Source organism: Mauremys mutica, chromosome 4, assembly GCF_020497125.1.
Source record: "Mauremys mutica isolate MM-2020 ecotype Southern chromosome 4, ASM2049712v1, whole genome shotgun sequence".
Taxonomy (NCBI): Eukaryota; Metazoa; Chordata; order Testudines; family Geoemydidae; genus Mauremys; species Mauremys mutica.
Window position 1 is genome coordinate 146,102,873 of NC_059075.1, and position 9,767 is coordinate 146,112,639.

The 9,767-nt window shown below is 53.4% G+C and overlaps 1 long non-coding RNA gene across 1 annotated transcript; it reads right to left on the reverse strand.

The window, feature by feature from the left end:
* Nucleotides 1–1,741: 1,741 nt before the first annotated feature.
* Nucleotides 1,742–6,514, reverse strand: LOC123368048. The gene is made up of 3 exons (XR_006578672.1): nt 6,384–6,514; nt 2,423–2,568; nt 1,742–2,180 (listed from the first exon to the last, which is right to left on the reverse strand). It is a non-coding gene; the product is annotated as an uncharacterized LOC123368048 (long non-coding RNA).
* Nucleotides 6,515–9,767: the final 3,253 nt, after the last annotated feature.

The window sequence follows — 9,767 nt, forward strand, 5'->3', positions numbered from 1 at the left end:
CTCTGTAAGGAGCCCCATGGCAGCCAGGGCCCCACCCTGCCCCTCCCAGAGACGCCCTCAGCCCCATCAGCCTCAGGGCCCCGTGGCAGTCAGCCCCCCCCCAACATGATCAGGGGAGGCCAGAGCTCCCCGACTCCACCCAGCATCCCCTGCCTTGGGGTGTGGCTGTGCTACCCCCACTGGTGTCAGTGGGGCTCATGTGGGTCAGTCCCGGTGCCTTGGCGAGCCCATGGGCACAGGGTGTTACTAGTCCCCCACCGCCCAGTCCTCCTCCCTTTCTCCTGGGTCTCCCCTCACCTCCAAAGAGGGAGCCTCGAAACACAGGGCTCCCAGACCCCACGGAGGAGCTGCTGGACCCGCAGGAGAATACGGAGCTGGTGCTGTCACTGAACTCCTGCTCTGGCCTGGGAGGAGGCGCCACAAGTGCCAGGCTGGGGCCGGCGGGAGGCTTCTGAGGCGTGATGGGGGACGAATCCTCCTCCTCCTCCTCCTCTTCTTCCTCCTCCTCCTCACCCCACCACACCTGGGCGCTGGGGGTGTCTGCACCAGGGAGGGAAGGAGAAAGTTTAATCCCTTCTGCTGCTGGGGGGATGCAGTGGACAGAGAAGGCTCCATGTTTCCCCTTTCTCTGTAAGGAGCCCCATGGCAGCCAGGGCCCCACCCTGCCCCTCCCAGAGATGCCCTCAGCCCCATCAGCCTCAGGGCCCCGTGGCAGTCAGCCCCCCTGCAACATGATCAGGGGAGGCCAGAGCTCCCCGACTCCACCCAGCATCCCCTGCCTTGGGGTGTGGCTGTGCTACCCCCACTGGTGTCAGTGGGGCTCATGTGGGTCAGTCCCGGTGCCTTGGCGAGCCCATGGGCACAGGGTGTTACTAGTCCCCCACCGCCCCAGTCCTCCTCCCTTTCTCCTGGGTCTCCCCTCACCTCCAAAGAGGGAGCCTCGAAACACAGGGCTCCCAGACCCCACGGAGGAGCTGCTGGACCCGCAGGAGAATACGGAGCTGGTGCTGTCACTGAACTCCTGCTCTGGCCTGGGAGGAGGCGCCACAAGTGCCAGGCTGGGGCCGGCGGGAGGCTTCTGAGTCGCCAGGCTGGGGCCGGCGGGAGGCTTCTGAGTCGCCAGGCTGGGACCGGCGGGAGGCTTCTGAGTTGCCAGGCTGGGACCGGCGGGAGGCTTCTGAGTCGCCAGGCTGGGGCCGGCGGGAGGCTCCTCCGAGGCCAGGCTGGGACCGGCGGGAGGCTTCTGAGTCGCCAGGCTGGGGCTGGCGGGAGGCTTCTGAGTCGCCAGGCTGGGGCTGGCGGGAGGCTTCTGAGTCGCCAGGCTGGGGCTGGCGGGAGGCTTCTGAGTCGCCAGGCTGGGGCCGGCGGGAGGCTTCTGAGTCGCCAAGGTGGGACCGGCGGGAGGCTTCTGAGTCGCCAGGCTGGGGCCGGCGGGAGGCTCCTCCGGGGCCAAACTGGGGCCGGTGGGAGTTTCCTCCGGGGCCAGGCTGGGGCCGGCGGCAGGCTTCTGAGTCGCCAGGCTGGGGCCGGCGGGAGGCTTCTGAGTCGCCAGGCTGCGGCCGGCGGGAGGCTTCTGAGTCGCCAGGCTGCGGCCGGCGGGAGGCTTCTGAGTCGCCAGGCTGGGGCCGGCGGGAGGCTTCTGAGTCGCCAGGCTGGGGCTGGCGGGAGGCTTCTGAGTCGCCAGGCTGGGGCTGGCGGGAGGCTTCTGAGTCGCCAGGCTGGGGCCGGCGGGAGGCTTCTGAGTCGCCAGGCTGGGGCCGGCGGGAGTTTCCTCCGGGGCCAGGCTGGGGCCGGTGGGAGGCCCCTCAGCTGCCACGGTGGTTGGCGGCTCCTGCTGGGCCCTGGGGCGCAGCTCCTGGCTCCTTGGCTTCCTGCAGTGGAAGCCCCAGAGCTGCCGTCCCCGGCTCCTGCCCTCCCCTGGCTCTCTGCTCCACAGCTGAACCCGGGGCCACTTCCGTTTCGGCCCAGAAGGTGCCTCCGGGTCAGCTAGAGGAGCTGCTGTCTTCCGCCTCCTCCAGCATGCGAAGCAGCTCCTCCCTTTCCCCTGGCCACGAGCCTCTTCCCCGCCCGCGGGGACAGAGGGGCCGCTCTCCTCCTGGGCAGGCTGCCTGATCTTTGCTGCCGGCTCTGGAGCCCCGTGCCCGGCCTTCCTCCTCAGCATCCGCCTTATTCGCTCCATCCTGGAATGGAGTGGGGAGCAGCCATGAGTCTGGCTTCAAAGCAGCCTCTCATTAACGAGCCTGCCTGCTCCCCTGCCCACCTCCCCTCTGCTGAGGCAATTTTTCCTCCCGACACATCCCACCCCAAGGCACAGGAGCCCTCCACCTGGGGAACAAACCCTGACAAGGGACGGGCTGGGAGCCCCAGTGGTGGGATATTCCCACCACACAGGGGATGGCTCTGGAGAACTCCACTTACTTACTCTAGATCAGATGGAGCTGAATGACAGATGCTTGGGGTTGCTCCTCCCTTCACCCTCCTCGCTCTCCGCACCCAGGTGGCTGGAAACGGGTGCCACTCAATGCCCTGCCAGCAGGGCAAGGGGTAGCAACCAGCGATCGAAACTGGCTGTGAAAACAATACAATGCCACTAGCGGAACGCTCCTGGGACACTCCATAGCTGTACCCGGGGCCACCTCCATTTGGGACCAGAAGGTGCCTCAGGGTCAGCTAGGGGAGCTGGGGGCTTCCTCCTCCTCCAGAAAGCCAGAGCTGGCAGTGCCAGCAGGACTTGATTCCCAGTCTCCCTGGCTCCGAGTGGGACCTGTTGTTCTGACTGACGGATTTGCTCCTTGTCCCCCATCCAAAGCCAATAACACATCTCTGGGTTGGCAGTCATGAGTTAGACCTTCTCAGCACCCCTCTGTCTCCCGCAGACCTCAGCTGTTCCTTGGACTGCGGTGGCTTGGACAGTAACAGGAGTGGATATTGTTACTGGCTCACTGGGTGGTTCTAGCTAATGAGGGTCTCAGTCTAGCCTCAGAGGCCCACACCCCCAGACACTACAGGTCAGGGTGGACTGATTTAATTCCAAATGTTTTGTAGTTGTATTTTTGAGTAATTTTCCTAATGAGAGATTGATTCTCATGAAATTCTTAGTGGTGGCCGATGACAGAACACGGAGCAATGGTCTCAAGTTGCACTGTGGAAGGCTTAGCTTGGCTATTAGGAAACACTAGTTCACTAGGAGGGTAGTGAAGCCCTGGAATGGGTTCCCTAGGGAGGTGGTGGAATCTCCATCCTTACAAGTTTTTAAAGGTCAGCTTGACAAAGCCCTGGCTGGGATGATGAAGTTGGAGTTGATCCTGCCTGCAGCAGGGGGTTGGACTAGATACCTCCTGAGGTCTGTTCCAGCCCTAGTCTTCTATGATTTTAAGAATAGGGATCCATTCAAACATGTTGACTTGCTGGTTTTGCAGGATACAGAAAACAAAAAGGTTGACTGAACCATTTGTTTTCATTTCAAACAAACTGAGGTAAAGAAGTATCTCTAGTTTGTGCACTGAACTGATTGTTCCTGCTCATAACGTCCTTCCAGATTTTAGAAGTAGTAGCTCACACCTCCTCCTCTCTAGCCTTTATTCATATTTTACAAGGGGAAAAGAAGCCTTCATCCTTTTTCAACTCCCAATCAGTTTCTTACATTTGAATGAAGTAGCTGCATCAACTGGAATGAAGAAAATATTCTTTCTGCACCCGCAGAAGAGGCTAGTGCTGCCAAAATCTGGCTGAGTGTTTCAATAACTTCTGGACCCCCAGGTGCTTAGGCAATAACTTCCAACAGTTCAGTGCTTTGACTTCCTCTGACACTTGGCAGCAAACATGGACTTCTTCATATATGTAGTTATTTAAATTACTGTAATAGGCTGGAGCAACTAGAGGCCTTAATATCACTTGTCATCATTTCAAATTTTATACTTGATAAGTTTAAAAAAAAACTTTTTCAATATAAATTTAAAAAACCCAGTTTAAATAAAAATAAAATCTCTTTTGGGGGGAGGGGGGTTGGGTTGTGAAAAAGCCACTGATTGGTCTTGCCCTTGATTTTAGAAGAACTACTTCATCTGAGAGAATCAGAAACTGCTTGTATTCTAGTCAAGGAGAGGAGGCAGCAAAATTCATCCTAGCAGTAATTTGTTGGGCCTTATTTGCTCAGTCTCAAACAAACAAGTGTGCAAAACTCTAGCTAGTCTCTTTTATGTAGGCCCAGCTAAGAGGTGGTGGGAGGGGCAGGAATGCTGTCTCCCTCCCGGATCCAGTAGCAATTGCACAGGATATTGCCACAAAACCTACATTTTACTGCCAAACTCTCTAAGACATTCCTCTCCTGCGCTTCCTGGTTTCTAAGTTTCAAATCCACAAAACCTTCCCCTTGACAGTCACTGCCCAGGTGGTGCAGCAGGCAGAGGAACCTGAGCAGTAACATTGTGACACCAGAGGTAACTCGGCCACCTGTCGCTCCCTGACTCCACTAATCCGGAGCATAAACCCAAAGCCTGAGCCCTGCCTTGGGCATCGCTCCCACGGAAACCTGCAGGCTCATTTACTGACTTATGCAAATCACCTGTGGAGAGTTAGCACTGAGGCTACAGGGCTCTGCAAGGTTCCCCCTGCCCCACATCCCTGTCCTGCCTGGCTGTTGGCAAGGGAGCTCTGTGAGGTCACAGATGCCTCATTCATAGAATCAGAGACTATCCGGGTTGGAAGGGACCTCAGGAGGTATCTAGTCCAATCCCCTGCTCAAAGCAGGACCAATTCCCAACTAATTGTCTTTGCTCAATGGGCTGAGTTCCTGCCAAAAGCTTTTGTGAAGTCACTGCCACACCCACCTTTCCCTGAAAAGGCCTGACCTCTGCCCCTGGCCAGCCCAGCTGGATGTTTGAGCTGCACCCCGGATCACCCCACTTGCTCATTATTGATTCTGGGGAGCAAGCAGGCTCCCCAGTAAAACAGCAGAATCTGTTCCACACCCCACACTGAGTTTTTCATAGAGGCATCGGTTGTGAAACAATTCAGTCTCCTAATGTGGCCTCTATTTCACGGGCTATGAAATTTCACACTCTTAGCACCCTATTGAGCCCAATTGCTTGTAATTCACTAAAAGGCACCTTCCCAACCAGTTATGATGGTAGGACACCAGGAAACAGAGACTCCATCTCTCCCCTGGGTAGTTTGTTCCAGTGGCTAGTCTCCCTCACTGTCATAAATACATTGGAAATTGACAACCTCTGATAAGGGCCAAATGTATGACAATCTTTTAAATAATGTAAATAGAAGAGAAAAAATAACATTCAGTAGAACATGTTCACTGCCAAGCTTTTCAGACAGTCGCACCACTGATGTGATAGCTAAGGCCCTGGAAGCAAAGTTAGCTGAAATGCTAACCCAGCTTTGAGCAGCAGTAGCTTCCTTGAAAGGTGCAGAAAATATTGTCTTCCTTTCAGTTTATTCAAATCGTTCAGTTCAATCGACTAGTTTGTTGAAATTCAAGAAAGCCATTGAGAATTCACAAAACATGCAAACTTGTTTTCCTCCCTCAATCTAGGGATAAAAACTAGGGGATAGATCTACTGGTTCATCAATCTAGAAACACGTGGAGACAAGAATGTATCATTTCAGTTCACTAACCACACATCAAATTGCCTTTGTTTAAGAAATCAGTTAGTTTGAAATGCAAAACATTTTGATACAACTTCTTTCTTATGCTTCTCGTTCTAGCTCTGGCATGGCCTTGCTGTGTGACCAAAGAGAGGTCACTTCTTTTCTCTTTCCCTCGGTATCCTGGGGGATGGAGAAAGTTCTCTCAGCCCTAGCAGGGGAGAGATTGAGCAAGTCAGGCGCGTTAGGGCCCTCGTGCTCTAAGGGACAATGGGCGATTGTTGTTTGGGGCAAGAATCCCGACGGATTTGTTACTTGTCCCCCAACCAAAGCCAATAACACATCTCTGTATTTTCAGTCATGAGTTAGACCTTCTCAGCACCCCTCTGTCTCCCGCAGCCCTCAGCTGTTCCTTGGATTAGGGAGGCTTGGATGCTAAGAGAACTGGAATTATTTTACTGGCTTCCTGGGTGTTACTAGCCCATGAGGGTCTCAGTCTGGCCCCCAAGGCCCGCTCCCCAGACACTAGAGATCAGGAGGGGTTGATTTCACGCAAAGTGTTTTGTATTTGCATTTTTGAATTATTTTCCTAATGAAAGATTGATTCTCATGAAATCTTAGAGCTGGCAGATGACAGAACAAGGAGCAATGCTCTCAAGTTGCAGTGTGGAAGGCTCGGATATCAGGAAAAACTTTTTTCCCTAGGAGGGTGGTGATGCCTGTGAATCTGCTAGGATAGAGTCCCCTATCTTGTATCTATATCTAGAGCCTATATTTTTTCTTACCTTCTACACAGATGACAACGTCTTTGAAACAAATCCACAATAAAACACACACGCACTGAATCACCTAAACACCAACGTCTCTTGGTCCTCGGCGAGAGACCGCGAGCTGGAGGCTTGCTGCAGCAAGGCTACAGGGCTCTCTGAGCTTCCCCCTGCCCCGCATCCCTGTCCTGCCTGGCTGTTGGCAAGGGAGCTCTGTGAGGTCACAGACGCCTCATCATCTTTGCCCAATAGGCCGAGTTCCTGCCAAAGGCCTTTGTGACGTCACTGCCACACCCACCTTTCCCTGGCAGGCCTGATGTCTGCCCCTGGCCAGCCCAGCTGGATGTTTGAGCTGCACCCCGGATCACCCACTTGCTCGTTATTGATTCTGGGGAGCCAGCAGGCTACCCAGTAAAACAGCAGAGTCTGTTCCTCACTGAGCTTTTCATAGAGGTTATGAAACAATTCGATCTCCTAATCTGGCCTCTATTTCACAGGCTAGGAAATTTCACGCACTTTGCACCATGTGAAGCCCAATTGCTTGTAAGTCACTAAAAGGCACCTTCCAGAATGACAGGCAGTTGTGACATGAGGACACCATGAAACAGAGATTCCACCTCTCCCCTGGGTAATTTGTTCCAGTGGCTAGTCTCCCTCACTGTCAGAAATGTGTGCCTATGTCTCATTTGAATTTCTCTGGCTTCAGCTGGCAGCTGTTGGTTCTTGTTGAGCCTTTTTTTGCTAGATCGAATTAGCCCTGCCTCGTAAAATCCGATCTCCCCATCCTGCTGGACCCCCCAGCCAGGAGAACCCAGTAGGGGCCTCCTAGTTGTTTCTCTGCCCGGCTGGGGACAGGACTTCCTCTCCGTGGGGATATCAGACGCAATGCAGAAGTGAGCGCGCTGCATCAGCCCGGCGTTGGGCTCAGGGCTTTGGCCTTGGCAGCTTCTGCTCCAGTCACGTCTCTGGGTGCCCGGACTCAGAGCTTCTGGCCCCCTGTGGCTGCAGCCAGTGCTGGGGCACCGGGCTCAGGACTTCCATGCCCCTCCCCACTCCTGCCGGCGCTCTGGGTGCCTGGGCTTGGGGCTTCTACCCGGCCTCTGCAGCGGGGGCTCAGGGCTTCCCTTGCAGGTCCTTCTGGGGCTCAGGGGTCCATTTCTCTGGATGCCCCAAAAATGGTAGGAGCCGAGGTGCTCCCAAGTAGTTGGTAGGAGCTGAGGTGCTCCCAACAGCAGGGACCCACCTGCACATCTGGGAACCTCCTCTAGCTTCAGAAAGGTTGCTGGCTGCTGCTCTTGGAGCCCAGGTCTGAAGGCAGCACACAAGTGAGGGTGGCAATGCTGTGACCCCCCCCCCAACAACCTCTGAACTCCCCTGTTCTCCCAGGTTGGTCGGGACCCCCATGGTTACAATACCAGGAAATGTCAGGTGGAAACATCGAAATGGTGACGTTGGTCAATTTCAAGGCCAGAGGGTTTGTAAATTAGTCAAAGTGAGCCCTGAATTTGGTAGGGACGTGGCTATTATGGAGGCCCGAGCAGGTTTGCACTCCCAGTTCTCCTGAAAGGCCATGGATAATTCCTGCTGCCTGAGAAACTTCCCAGAATAAGCTACCAGGACTGGGGGGAAACGAAGGAAACCAACCAAAGCCTGAGCTAGGATGGAGAGCATTGATCCAAGCCGTGTTTGAACCCCTCCACCCCCACCTGCCTGCCCGCGGTGAAACGGACAGGGGGGCACTGATTTCTAGTTGTGAACTTGCTACAGACCGTGGGCTTCAGCACAAGCCGTACAGCCCATACTGTGAACTCTTGGATAAACAGCAAAGCTTGCTTTTCCCAAACCTTTCCCGCCAGTGCCCTGCATCCGCTTGGGATTGTGCCCAGCAGAGGCTGGTGGAGGGGAGGGGAAGGGAGAGGAGGCGATGCAAATGTTGTGGCGTCTGCACTACCCCACAGACACACACACACAGCAATGCAGGGCATAATATCCAGGACAGTAAATTATTTGGCCATAACCTACCAAATCCTCAGTGTTGAAAGTCCAATTTCTCTAGAAAACAATGGGAGGGAGGGGTTAGAGAGTTGCAGTAACCACCTGGACTTCCAGTCTCTGGCCAGCCACATCCCCCTCTCCAGAGTTTTCACTGCTATCTTCTCCAAACTGGTCCTCCTGATCTAATTTGAGGTCACATCCTGGCCTTTAGGGACATTGGCAGGATCTTCCCTTTTCTCAGCTGCAGCATCACCCTTGTTATCCTGCCTGATAAGGATCCTGGAGGAGGAGGCAATGCTGGAGCGGGTGGGTGGAGGGCCTGGAGCACCTGTGGTCCATTTGCTTAGAACTTCCTCCTGTCTACTTATTATGCAACCCCCTTTATTGTGCCATTGCCAGTGGTTATTGCTGGCAGACTTGCACGATTAAGTAATTAAGACCTATGTGGCATTTTGGGTGCAGAATAATTTCCCTCAGGCATATTGTTCTGTTGGAGGTCGGGGTGGGAGAAGAAATTTTTACTCCTATGCCCACTATTTTTAGTCCTGTTTTCTTTCACAAAGATCATTGCTTTTCCAATTTTGTATTGAAGGAGGGCCAAAATAAAAGCCCTATTTCTGATTCGATTCTATTCTACATAAACTTATATCACAATAGTATCTGAGCACCATCCAGCAGTGCACTAAGTGACATGACTGGTTGCTCTCCTCTCTACTCCCCATTGCTCCTGGGGGAATTTTGCACCATTGCGCAATACAGAATTTTCACAGAATTAAATGTTCTACACAGAGTTTCCTCCCCCCTCCACAGAATTGCACTTTAGAGCCACTGGCCACCACTGTGGGCTGCTGGGCCTGGCAGAGCCCAGATCCCCAGGTCACAAAGAGAAGAGCAGGAGGGTTCCTGTCAGCTCCAGATCCTGGCATACCCTGAAAGAAGGCTGTGACATGTAGGAAACTCCATACAAACTCAGGACCCAGCACCAGGCTGTTTCTCCCTCTGGATCCCTGGATTCTGGAAACGGTGGGGGTACGAGAGTCTGGGCTGGTGGGGGGGGCGGGGTGTCATGTGTCTGGCAGGTATTTTGAAAAATGAACAAAATAATTGAAAGTAGTATGATTATATAGTGTTATTTTGACAAATAAAATATGCAGAATTTTAAAATATTGTGTGCAGAATTTTTAATTTTTTTGGTGCAGAATTCCACCAGGAGTACCCCATGGAGAAATGTGTGTGCAGTGGAGTATATTGTTTTTCTAAAGGTTTTTATTATTATTATGATCTGGTTTACACAATTTTTACATAGATGGAACTCCATGGGACTTCAATGCAGTTACTCCTGATTTTCATCTTTTTATAGCAGTCTAAGTGAGCTCTGAATCAAATCTAACATCAGTTTTCAGTGTA